Genomic DNA, 14027 nt, shown 5'->3' on the forward strand with positions numbered 1-14027 from the left:
CGGCGAGTGGCGCCGCCTTCCCCCCCCTCCGTGGGAGCGGAGGCGGCAGGTGCCCCCTGCGCGTTCGCGGACCCCGCCGGGTCGCCCGTCCCCCGTCTCCCTCACACGCCCCCGAGCTGACAGCGAGCACGGAAAGCTGTTAAGGAACAGCAGGTGCTGGTTTAACTTTCTTTTTTTTTTAAAAAAAAAAAAAAGAGAAGGTCTCCAGTTCAAACCCACGAAGATCTTAATAACTAAGAGGCTCAGAGCAAGACGAAAGGGTGTTGGTGAAATGGAAATATATATATTTTTAATAACATAGGGAGGTTGGGGGTTTTTTTTCTTTACATTGTTAACAAATGCCAAAACTCACCTTTAAAGCGTGGTCTTGTGTCTTGTAAATATCAGGTACACGTAAAGCGAGCTGACAGTTTTGATTATTTTTTCTCTCTCTGCTCAGTCTCCCAGGCATTGCTCTTTCCAAGGGGTTTAGCTAATGTTTTCATCTGGAAGTGTTGGATTTGCAGCTTGATTTACTTAATAAATGTACAGTAAACCGATGACCCGTTGCCCTCTGGAATAACGACGTGCATGATACAAGGCAGCAGTATGGAGGGCCCCCACAATATTTTACAAGCTGTCGATGCAAAATCCTGAGAACAAGTTTAAGCGAAAAGAAAAAAAACAACATGTTTTGCTGCATTATTGGAAAACAAATAAATAGAGGAAGAGATTATTCTTTTCTGACTTTTATACAAGCAATAGGCCTTGTTAAAAGGAAGTTTTAATGGCACAGTTATTACATTCCACTACCACTGCATAATCCCTAACAAGAAAAATGAAGCACTTAATTTTGCAGTTCTACAGCACCGCCCCTTTCAAATTCAATTGTTAGACCTCAGCCTTCCTCCTTCCACGGGTTGGAGACTATTAAATCCGCATTCATGAAATGTCACATTTATTGAACTACATAATTTTTTAATATCACTAGTGCAGGTTTTATAGTTGATTTTATTGTTTTTATGGCCATTCGGGGCTCTAAAACCTGGATTTTTTCAATGTTGTCCTTATAATTTTTTTCACACAGTCAGAACTAATAAAATAGAACAGTTGTGACTTTTTAATGCAAGGGGTCTCGGAGTTTCAATATTTTCACTCTGCTGGATACTAAAACCAATAAAAATACATGAGATTTTAATTATTTTCTGGATTAAATAAAACCTTTCCCTTTCTTTTGGAACATACATTTTGTTTGTAGTTTCTGTTGTGAGGGAGATAATGCAGCTTCGGATAAAATACATTATTACCAATATTGCTGCGATGAATACAGTTTTGACTGGATTTTAGAGTCTAACGGGCACTTAAAGTAAGGTGCTGTAGACACCACAAGATCAGCGCAACCAAGACAATGCTTTAATATTTCTATTATTTCTTCTCCAGGTTCCCTCTGGAAAGCACTCCAATTTATCTGAAAAACCTCGGGAGAGGGAGAGAGAGAGAAACTACACTCCATTCCCGATTAAAAAAAAACCCTTCCACATTAATTTTCTTGGAATGCGCTTGAAACACCCCCAAGTTTTCTTGCTAATCTGGGGATTTCTGGAGGGCGGCGGGGCGGGATGTGTGCATCCCCGCACTGGCACAAGCTCAGCCCGAAGGGATCGGCTGGAGAACTCATTATTTTATGTAATAACTTCGGGGCCCTGTCCTCCCCTTCGCTTTCTGTGAAATCCCCTGCCTTCGAGGAGTTCTCAAGGAAAAAAAAAAAAAATTTAAAAAAAATCAGGGACCCCACTTGTTCCAGGCGGCCCCGCTGCCAGCCCCGACGGCGGTGCCTGGGGAGTGGGGGGACGCCCGGCTCCCCTGCCGCCGCCCGGGACGCGCTCCCCCCGGGGCGGACAGAAAAAGCAGCTGAGGCTGGGGAAGGCCGGTGCAAATACGCTACTTCGTGCCTCTCCCAAAGCCGGGGGGCTGGCGGGGAGGGGGGCGGACAAGCTCCCCGGGGGAAGTTGCGGGGGCCTGGCTGCCGCCGGCCGTTGCTGGCCTCCCCCCTAACGCCCCCCCCCCCCCGAGTGATGCTGCCACGGCGGCCTGGCATGACAGTGCCCCTGGGCTGTGCCACAAGCCTGGCCCAGCCACGCTCACCGGCTGCTTCCAGCCTATTTCCCTCCCCTTCCAGCCCCCGTCCTGCGTGGAGCCCGGAGCAGCGTTCTCCAAGGACGGCGCCCCACAGGTGCCTCGGGTGGCGGTGGGGGGAAGCCCTTACCGGAGGAAGCGGGCAGCCCGCGGGCTCCGGTGGGGCTCTGGAGCCTCCCGCCGGCCGCCGCTGCCTTCCTCCTTCCTTCCCTCCCTCCCGGTGCTGCGGGGAGCCGGCATCCCCGCGGAGGCGGCGTCGGGCCCTGGCTGCGGGTGGCCAGGTCTCCCTCGCCCCCCGGCCCCGGGGCGGGGGAGCAGTGCCGCTTTAATTTAGCGTTTATGTGTCACCGTGTTCGTGAGCGGGTTTTACGGGGCGGCGCTAACGTGAAACACCTGGACGGCGGCACCGGGGGCGCGCGCGGCGGGGGGGGCTCGGCTGCGCCGGTCTGTCGTCAGCCAAATGCGTTACGATAAAATAATAATTAAAAAAAAAATCAAACAACCAACCTCCCCCCCCCGCAATGTCGGAAAATCAGGAAATGAGTGCTTCCAAAACCAGCGACAAATGCCAGGCGGTATTTCCACCGCACCCCCGATTACCAGTGATAAATGCCCCACGGAAGGTTTCTGATTCCTGGGGTGGTTATTCCGGGCAATACATAAACTGGTCTGCGATTTATAAGTGAAATGAGTCTCGAAGCACAGAACTCCCCCCTTGCCTCGCAGGTTCTGTTACCACTAACATGTATTTTTTTGGTGTGGTACCTGCCCGGTTTCTGCTCTTAAAAATAAGAGTTTCACCCATAATAGCACCCTCTGTGACACTGCAGGCTTCAGGAGAGTTACACCAGAGATGAATCATTCCTAGCCGCAATAACTGCGCTTGGCTGTACAGAATTAGTGAGCAATCCAGCAAAGTCCGTCTTTTAACAGCCAGAGCGGGCTACCAGCAGCGTCATCCCCTAACGCTACGGGGCACTTTCCAAGAGGATCCAGCCTGCAGCCATTCCACCCCTTCCCATTATTGAAAATATTTCAAGACTCTTCCAAGAGAGGTGAGGCCACAGCCTTGAACACCTTCCAAGGAGGAAATAGGAGGGAGTTCACCTCTCTGATTTTCCTAGCGCCGTGGAAGCCAGACTGCTCCAGACAGAGGCACTGTGCATTGCGGGGTGATGTCAGTTGGTGCTGCCGTCTTCCAGATAACTCATCTGATAGATATTCACTTCTCACATCTTCCTCCTCCTCACCGTCGTGATTTGATTTACTAGATGAGTTACAACTGCAATAAACATTAAGGCAGGTCAGTCTTAAAGGCATTCATTAGATGTAACAGAACAAGACAAATCTTGGTCTAAAAAGGGGTGGACAACATATGAACTATTATTCTAGGCAGAGCTGGCAGGAGCTTATCGTTTTCCATCCTACATCCCTATATTCATCTGATTATGATTTTGCCAAATTTAAATCATCCAGGTGGAAAAAATTCTGTTCTGAGGGAATCTGCCTCATGCTGAGTATGTTTAAGGTTTCAGCAAAACTGGTTTAGCTGTTTCTGAGCATTGGGTTAGAGGAAAGCAGATTTTTTCACTGGCATTTAGACATCCTTGCCTTGTACTGAAAACCTGCGGTGCCCCACCACAAGGGAAGCTTCAGGAGATAAAAGTGCCCAGCAAGAAGTCGGCCAGGGGTTGCCTCTTTGGTTCTTCCCTTGCTCTTCCCCTCAGAGCTGTGATTTACAGTCAGGTAAAATAAAGATCCTAAACCTCTGCAGAGAGACATGGACACCTCGGGAATCTTTAGGCCACCCATGGGTCTGACTTGGCTCTCTGATGATTTGAAGAGCTTTTGTTTCTTGACACTGAATATTTGTGGGTATGAAACACGTGCTGCCACCAGCAAGTGCCCTTTTCCTATATGCTTTCGCCAGCTCTGAGAAGAGGGGGAAAAAAAAAAAGCTTTAATGGTGCTTTTGAGTCTTGTCAAGGATTTCCAAGCCAACACATGCCAGACGCTCAGGGGAGCACATTGGTAAGGTGCCTCCATTTCCTCTGGACCCCGATACTGTTAATATCTCTTCTGGGACACCTTGACTTGCAAAGTGGGATATGCAAGATTTATGGCTTTGTGGTAAAAGGAAGGAACACATGGTGCCGTATTATAAATGTAGCTTAATACCGCTTTCCTTCTGGACTGGGCTGTCCCAGTGATTACCATGATACCAGCTTCTCTAAACCAGAAGTGTGACATAATTCACCAGTGTTTTTTTCTGAATTGCAAAGAGGCATCCTATGAAACTACATAGGCTTTAATGTTTTTTGGAAGAGTTTCTTATCTGACCATTATGAGAATGTGGTGAACAATGCTATGAAAAACAAAGCAATATATTGTTCCTTACAGGCTCATATTTCCTATATATCTGCCACCACAAACCATGAGCTATTTTGGATCCTGCCTGTAAGTGCAACTGAAAGCTGCTTGGTTAATTATATTTATTTGGGGTGATGGCAACTGTAACATGTTAAAACTTCTCTGTATTCTTATATGTTGGCTACACACATAAAGATTACACCCAAAAACACATATAATTCCCAGGGGCTAGATTGTCTCTCACATCTTGCACAATCATTTACGTAAGTGCAAACTGAATATAAAACGCTGCTAACACAGACTGCTGGCTACCGTACACCCACTCTGTGTTGATATAAATGACTATAACAAGATACCAGACAATGGAGAATCTGCCTGAACTACAGTGATGACAAAACATCTTTTTTTTACAGAGTAATCAGAATACAAAATATTGTACATTTCAAAGAGGACTTGTGCAGCAAGATTTTTCCCTGTAACAGTTCCAATGGGTCCAAAGTACACACAGCTAAATTTGATGTCAGTAGGAATTAGGTATGAATAGGGAGTGTTACTTAGTTATTTTTGTTAATGTTTTCCAGAGCTTACACATTCAGTCTACATTTTTTAGCAAACTTTATCATTTTGGCATCAAAAAATCAATCCCTAGGTAGGTTTGTTTTATCTGGAGCTGATACGCATATGCAGTTGCTGTTAATAGTCAAATATAGAAGCTTACAATAACAATCTAGCTAACTATTAATGGCTGTTTAACAGTGGAGTTAGAAGGATGGATCTGAAATCTGTCCTCATCTGAATAATAAATTGCTAGACTCTTAGGTGCAGAAACTCTTCAAAGGCTTCATTTCCATGCGTAGGAGCCAAAATACATGGATAGAATTGGCACTAAAAGGCTAGAGGAGGAATTGCCTTAGAGACAAATTCAGAACTTGAGTAATGGCTTTGGAGCCCATTGAAGCTGGCGATTTTCATAGGCAAATCATGTATTTTTTCGTACCCGAATGATAGAATATGTCTTGATGGATCCACATGGAAACATCTCGTAAAGTACAACATTAAATGGCAGAATCATTTTCCCTAAGGGAGATATCTCCCCCTCTTGCTCCTGCCCCTGAGCTGAGGTCTCCCTGTAATGGAAAGTGCATAGCCTAGAACTGACTGATGAAACGTGGCAGCATCAGTCGCAGATGGTACCCAGCCTCAAGTCTCTGAGCCCATAGGACCTTATTGTACCAATTATACTCTGTTAGTTCACACCAGAGGTGGCAGGAGAGTTACTGCCAGGTCTGACCATGCTACAGAGTTTCCTGGTAGCGGCAAAATCTTAGTGTCCCGGAGTGCTAGCAGCACTTTCAGCTACACAAAGAATATTTGGCACCCACCGATGAGGACTTCTGCTTTGTGATGGGGCCTCAGGAGGATGCCACATCCTCTGGAAGTGCAGCTAAACTGCCCCACTCCAAGTGTCGAATCGGGAAGGACCAACTTCTGAATTGTCTAGGTCTGCTGACAGCTCTGGTGTGGCCCCTGATAACGCTGTCATGGAGCAGAGAGGAAACCCACATGATTTGGGAGATAAAGCAAAACCAGGATACTTTCCCCAGTCACAGTGGAGGGTAAGGGCTTCCATTCAATGTGTGGGATATAGGAGCAATTGACATCCAACCCGGAAAGTTATTTTATTTTTACTGTTCTGAAAGCATACATCATTTAATAAACAGAGCCTTGCTTCAGCTCTGTATTCACTGTTGGCTGTCTAAAATGATGTGAGCTCAAGCTGGCTCAGAGGAAGGTGTAGGTGAGCATCCTGAGTGGGTCTTTGCCATGTCTGGTTTCACTCACCCTCTCCAGCAATAATCACCTGTCAGGCAAGTCACTGTTCAAGTCCCTTCAGAGTCTGGAAATAAGGGGAATGCTTTTGCAAAGCTGCAGGCTTTCCCATGCTCTATGTGTTTATTTCATAGCCTTTGGGGTTTTTTTTATTTTTCTTCCCTGGAGTCTGGTTGGGAAATTTGCCTTGGTTGAGCTATCGTGTTTCTACGCTTTGCTTCTCTGTGTCAGCAGTGCTGGTCATGGAAACCTGAAATGCTTGTGCAGCTGAGAGTACAGCTCTCCTGGCAGGCATGAAGTCAGGCCGATAGCAAGGTGCTTTGTACCAAATATAATTACTCCTGAATGGAAACTGGGACAACAATATATGCTGGGATGGCAATATCCACACCACAACTCATTATAATACTTTTGGTAAAAGCAAAACAAAAAAATAAATCATGCTTGACATGAAAAGAAATATGCTGATATAAAATCTGTATGTATCTGTAAAATCTGTATTCAAAACATTACAGTTCTTTCCTAATACATTAAGGATTGGGTTTGACTAACTTTCAGAACAGCTGCTCTTTCTCAATCCTTTCTTAGTTTGACCATCTCATAATCTTACCTCATCCCAGTACTGGGGCCTGAAATTGTAGGTGCAGACATAGGAGTTTTAATGTTGCAGAATCTAAACCGTAGCCCAGATGTTTCCTTGAAGTCAAACCATGACATCAGAGCCAAACCCGATGCAGATGCTAATCCAAATCTTGATCTCTAACCATACTTTGTTTATTTTAAAATGCTTGCTTTAAAACATTACAGCAAAATTACTATTAAAAGATGCAAATTGGTGTCTGAATGGTATCCTCAGCAGCCAGGCAGGTGATACAGAGCTGCTGAGAAGAGGCAGCTGGACTTCAACCCAGAGCTTAGCACTGCATCCTCGCAGATGCCTGTACACGGTTCAGCTCAGCTGCTGAATTAGCAGAGTAATTCAGAGGCAGATGTGCAGTCCACGCTTCTGCACCTACATCTGCTGGAGCAGGCACATGCAGGAAATGCCTGGAGAAGGAGCACCACATTGGGGCTCCCCTTCCCCAGCACAGTCAGCAAATCCCCACCGTTCAAAGCATGTCTGCTTCCAGGGACTCCAAGGCAGCAACAAGCAGGGCAGTTTGCAGGGGTCATTCACACAATGAGCAATGAGAAACGTTATGCATGTGGGTCACATGCCAATCCACGTGGTTCTTCACATCAAGGTACAGCCAAAGATATAATCGGCATATGAACAAAACCAGGATCTTTTAAATCTGTTCAGGCTCACTGGCTATGTAGAACATCTGGAAAGGAGATGCAGAAAGCAGACTGCTCACCAGGACAGAGACTTCACAGACACTGTAGATCGTGGGGGAGACCCACTAATTACAGAATCATAATAGACCAAAACGATTCCTCGTATAATATTACCAACATGTACTAGAAATTAACTGGAGAAATATCTTCCTTTTAGAAGAACAGATTCTACACTGTCCTCTGTGTAGTTGTGTGTTTTAAATTTGTGTAATCTGACTTTAGGAAATATATGCAATTTCAGTAGCTTTCTTACAAAGGTAATGCAAATTAAAGTTTCAGCATTAATTAACATGATATAACCAATTTAAACTAAAGGTGGAGGTAGCTCACATTTATTCTTCGAAGAACATCTGACAGCCTGGGAGGAACTGGGTGAACCCTGCCTGACTTCTGCCATTACATTACCTTCCAGATTTGTTCTTAAAGAAAGGAGGTCTTCTACAGTCTCAGATGCACTGAAAATCTGACCATAAGTAAAGGCAGGTTTAGTTGGACCATGATTACAGAATCAAGTCACCTTACCTTTAAAGATAAATAAGCAATTTAATTTTAGGATGTGCCTAAACCAAGCCCTCACTGCACCACTTCATTTCTGTGGCTTCCCAAGCTGCTTTCCTATTGGTTTTGTCCCTTTCAAATTATGTTACATTTCAGGTCAGGACTGAATCTATTGGGAGACATGACATTGCTCTTTATGCAGCCTTCATAGCACCCACCCGACACCTGTAAAATATTAAACCGTAAGAACGTATGTTAAAGTCAGTTAGCCAGGATAAGTGTCTTCTATAGATAAATGGGTTGGTTTGGGAGAGAGCACCACAGCCTGTCAAAGCCTCTGTCTGTATCACTGAAGAGTAAATTCCTAAAGAGTCAGGATGCACTAGATAACCATAAAATCACAGAAAGTAGCAGAAGGAAGTCATGTTGGCCAGGTCTGCCGCACAGTGCGCACTCCTCAAAACCAGGCTGCAGTTACATCTGTTGCAACCCGATGCTCTTTCATCTTCTGCCTGTTGCATTTTCATTCCATGTTGCAGTTGCATTTTCCACAGTTTTCTTCATATTTAGTTCACGTATGGGCTTTGGACACATCCGTCTCCCTGCCTGTGAGTTTTACGACATGAATAGCTTCTTAGGGGTACACAGAGACCTATGGATAAAGCCCAAACAGGATTAGTCTTTCCATATCTGCCTACACCCCAAATTAGACCCAGGGACGTGCTTTCTCCAGAGAATGCCTGAACCAAGGTCAAGGTCCTGCCAGCTTTGCCACAGACAGGAGCACAAATGGGACATGAACAGCACTTCCGTCTGCTTTTGGGACATGCAGATCAACAACTCCAACGGCACCAACTGGGCCTTTCTGCTGGGCCACAAGTAGGTGGCTCCAGCCCCTCTTCATAGTGCGGGCAATGGCACTGATGACTTTGTGCTTACACTTCTCTCCGCATCATAACCTGTGTGCTCCTGGAAAACATTAAATGCTGAGACCTGGAACGCCCAGGTCAAACCCAGACCAAACCCAGGGGCAAGGCTGGGGATGGTGAAGTATTGTTATGACATTTTCTTTCTGCTGAGCCCGTCATTACTTATGCTACTCTCTTGTCCCACACTAACCTAGTTCCGCTCGTTCCTGCAGGTTTACGCTTAAAATGTTGGTTAATAGTTATGTCATCTTACTCCCTAAGCATTGGTTAGCAAACTCTATGCTGTCAGCTCTTTGTAGTTTTTCTCATCAGCCAGTTCTTCCAAGCACATAGCTACAGTTGGCTCTTCTTCTCTGAACTTCCTCCAGTTGTCTTCCTGGTAACGAGGTGCAGAGAACTGTGCTCACCTTTTCCAGATGCTATTGCGTGTCAGTTCCAAGAAGAGAGGCTCGCTCGCTCTTTCCCTGTGGTGCATCTCCACAGGAGCCCCAAATTGCATCGACATTTTTAACCGTCGCATCACCTAGCAAATTCAAATGCAAATTCAGAGATCCTTCTTGCCAGGCGCAGCCGTCAGCACATCTTTTCCACCCTAAGAAAAAAGGAAGACGGCGGACCTCGCCTTTCTGACAACCATTGCCATTTTTGTAGGGAGCTCAGACTGTTTTCTAACTTTTTGCACTAATCAGGTAAATTGGCTTATTTATGACAGGGAGAGGAACGATAGGAAGTACTAACTAACCCCGTACTAGTGGTCAGAGTAAAGCAAAAACAAAGCCGGTTTCCAGTTCTCTGCGCTGAGACTGATTTTCCATTGTCGTTCCACATTATCTTCCCATTTAAGTCTGCCCATGCAATTCTGTTGTGCATCCTGTAATTCTGTTTTAGTAGGTTTAAAACAAACAAAAGGAAGTACTTTTTCACACAGTGCATAATTAAATTGTGGAACTTGTTGCCATGGGAAGCGCTGGATGCCAAAACTACAAATGGGTTCAGAAAAGGAGAAGACAAATTAATGGAGGATAGGTACATTGATGAATATTAAACATAGTAGCTTGCTTGCTCACAGCGTTTGGCTCAGGAAGCCCTTACACTGCTGTTTGATGAAGGCAGGAAAGGATTTCTCTATCTGTGCCTGCTTCTCACACAGTTCCCCTCAATAGCCTCTTCTGGTCACTGGCAGAAAGAAGACATTGGAGTTAATGGTCTGTCTTAGTAGAGCAGCTCTAATGTTCCTGTGCTAATGAGAGACACAGACGTCAATAGGTGCTTGTAAGTTTAAAAAATTAATCTTTAGGCTGAAAATTGACTCTGACACTTCTGAATTCCTCTTTGGACATTTTTATCAGATCTGATCCAGCTGACATTAATACATGAGTTTTCAGCAAGGTGTACAACTGAAATGGGATATTTTAAGGCTTCGGGAGGGCTAGGTTTGTTGGCCCAGCCAAAAGTTTGATTTTGCAGATATTACAGGTTAGATCAACCTCATTGGGGACTGATAGCAAGAGGAAACCTGTTATCTGTGCTGTGAAAGTTGTATCTGCTCTTGGAGCTCTCTCCCCTCCCTGAACAAACGCTCCCACTGGCCAACGTGGTGCCATCTCTTCTTGTTGACTTTGCTGTGTAATTCCTGGTTTATCAGTCTCTCCTCAGACTTCTCAATTTGTCTTGACTGAAGAGCAAAACGAGCAGAGCTATACATGCACATGCAGAGTCAGAAAGGAGAGGACGGCAGGCTGACGAGGAAGGAGAGGATGGCAGGGAGGGGAGCAAGCCCTGGCCCTGTGGCCGCCGCTCTCACCTGGGCAGGGAGCCTCACCCCACAGGCTACACCAGTTGCACCAGTCCAGGAGAGAGAGAGGGAAAACTGGCCCATAATTCTGATAGCATCATAAGTTGCCTTCGTTTCTCGTTCTGTGTTTGGCTGCAAAACATGTAGTCTGATTTAATCTGTATTGCTTTGTCATTGAGGTTTCCCACTTGGGCATTAGCTCAGACCATGTGCTAACTGCCTTAGTTACTGCAGACAAATTCACTCAGGCAAAGTAATGAACAGAATCAAGTGATTTATTTCTATTGTGGGGAAAGCTGTATATGTTTATCTACATTATGTTGTTAAAATGCAGGTGACTAAAAGCCAGAAAACAGTCTGTTTGTTGGCTAAGGGCCTGCCTCACCAGGAAGGTAATGGCAATGCCAGAGGATCGAATTCAGAGGCTTCTTTTTGTCTTTGTCACCAGAAGGCCCAAAGTACAGGACGTTTCCTTGGATTTTGAGGAATTTTTCAGATTATTTAGTTACAGGAGGGAGAAGGTCAGACTGCACAATCTGATGAATTAGCCATCTGCTACTCTAGCTCCATCACACAGTACTTTAGCATCTCAATGTTATTAACTCAAATTTCCTAAATGTTGCTGCAGCTCCTTGTCTTGTATGATGGTAGACTCTATGGAAGGAAAGCTTACATTCAAGTCAAGTGTTAGGAACAGCACTGGTTCTCTTTTTTTGTCTGAGTGCTACTGGGATGGAGAACATGAACTCCCAGCAAGGGGTGCAGCAGTGACTACAGTAGCACTGTGCTGCCAGAGAGGGGAGGGAGAAGACCATGGTCCAGCAACTCCAGACTGGAAACTGAGGACCTGGACACCTACCTTTGCCATGGCATGCTGCTGCTGGAGCTCAGGTCACCGCATCCATGCCTGTCTGTGCCTGTTCACCTGCTCCCTGACAGGTCTTTTAGGCTAAATTCTTCTACAGGTATGATCCGCATAGTGCCCTGTTCAGTGTATCTTGGCAGAGAGTGCTTGGAATGACCAAAATTTAAATATTAATTATGACACAAAAGCAGTGATCCAAATGTTCAAGCCATAGTCCTGAAAGGAGCTATCAAAGGCCACCTTATTAGCCCTGTTTTACTAACAAGGTAAGATGCCCCCATGAAAAACGAAGATCTAGCTTTTTTCTGTCAGTCAGTTATTAACATACCAGTCCTCAGTTTTTCCAGTGCCAATTATTCTTGTCTCTACAGACTGGGGTGCACTACTCATGATGCAGAATATTCCTTAGAAATAATAGGTTAAAATAAACAGCCTACCGAAGACCAAAGGCAAAGAGCTAGTCCTGGACACCAGGCAAGATAATCAGGGAATAACTAACACAGATAATCAGCAAATCATTCAAACGAATTGATTTGGCTCTGGCTGGCGTCCCTGTTTCTGCCTGAAAGCTTCAGTGAAATCCAAATAAGTGGCAGTTATCTTACTGTCTCTTCCTGTTATCTGACTCTAATGACAGCAGGGGAGAGAGGGGGAAATCATGTCTTTGAACAGGATCGTGGCCTTTCATTTAAAGTAAATGCTACATCAAAATGGAAACTGCCTGAAGAATGAGTCTGCCTTGGCTTAGTCCTGGGCAGATTAAGTAATGTATTAAAACTAGACAATATCAGATGCTTGCAATGGCTTCAGCACCTTCACTACAAATGCACACACAGAGAATCAGAAAGTGCTATTTATAATGACCTGACGGTGGTTAACAGTACAGTGTGAGGTAGTTGTGAAGAGTCAAAATTCAGCCAAGGCATCTGTATTTTATGTTTCAATAAATGTCTTTAACATTAAAAAAACACAATAGGAAAATTCAAAGTGTGATGCTTATCCCAGATTCATTTATGCACTTGTAGCATCCAAGTTAAAATCATTACCTCCTTAGGTTCCCATGTAGTTGATGGAGAGAAACAAGCAGGGCACCTAGCAATGCATCACCCTCTGAAGTTCCCATCTCTCTCCCCTGACTTTGCAGAGAACAGGGCATGACAGGGTTCTCACTTAAGTAGCTCTATTTAGGTGCCTGAACAAACATAGGTAGGGTGAATGCAGGCCATGCTTTTCTTTGGGAGGAAAAACTGGAGCCAAAAGGTGGCTTGAGCACAAGATTACAGTCTCCACCTAAGCTTCACCTGGATTTCTGAGCTCCATCAACATCAACCACTGCTGCTAAAGAGGTGGTGTGGGCTCAAAGCCCATCTGCTGCCACACCGAGCTCCAGATTGGGCCCTTCAGCACACAAAATGCAAGTGGAAATAATTGCAGCTCCATGAATACGACAAGATGCAAACCATGATGGTACAGGAAGAGGTATGCGGGCTGTGCTTTGACAGCAGCTTCTGTTGGCAGGGCAGGTAGGCAGCAGTGGTAGTCAGCCCTGAAAGCACGGCAGCATGAATTGCCAGCACCCATGTGTTAGCACCCTTCTCGCTTTCAGAGTGGGTACTCACTTCTGACTGGATTTCTGTGGCTGTTCACGCAGCAGGAATGCCACAGAGATGAGGAATTACTCTGTAATATTTGGATCCTGGCAGTACAAGATCTGTACTTACCCTTGGAGCAAGCAGCAAAGAGCTCTGGGGTCAGATCATCAGGAGTGTCCGCACAAGAACAACAAAGCATCAAAAATATGGTGGGCACAAAGTGTTTTATAGCTCTTCTGTTAGGGAAAGCTGTGCCAGTAACAATGCCATAGGGAAACCAGCCATCAATTTAAGTTACAAAGAATTTCAGTGCTTTTTGCTCTGGGCACCAAGCTGATTTGCCGTGTTAAAAACTGAACATAACAGACACACTGGGTTGGCATCTATGTTGCAGCCCAGCAACCAGCAACCTGACATCTCTGGTACACTGTACTACTTGTGATGTGCTGCTCACTTCCTCTGTACTCTGCCATCTAGCTAACCCTTCTTTCCCCAAGCTGCAAAACCATGGAAGAAATAATCACAATTAGCTCTAATAATACAAAGATCCTGCAGCAAAGTGCATTTCCTTAAAAAACCCAACTTATCAAATATTCAGTCTTCACAGTTTAAAACAGTCTTCCTAAAGTACTACCTCTTTCCTTTCATTACTGGTCCAAAACACCAAAGCTGCAATGGCAAGTTACAAGCCTGTA

The sequence above is a fragment of the Harpia harpyja genome, chromosome 10 (genome assembly GCF_026419915.1).
Source record: "Harpia harpyja isolate bHarHar1 chromosome 10, bHarHar1 primary haplotype, whole genome shotgun sequence".
NCBI classification, from domain to species: Eukaryota; Metazoa; Chordata; class Aves; order Accipitriformes; family Accipitridae; genus Harpia; species Harpia harpyja.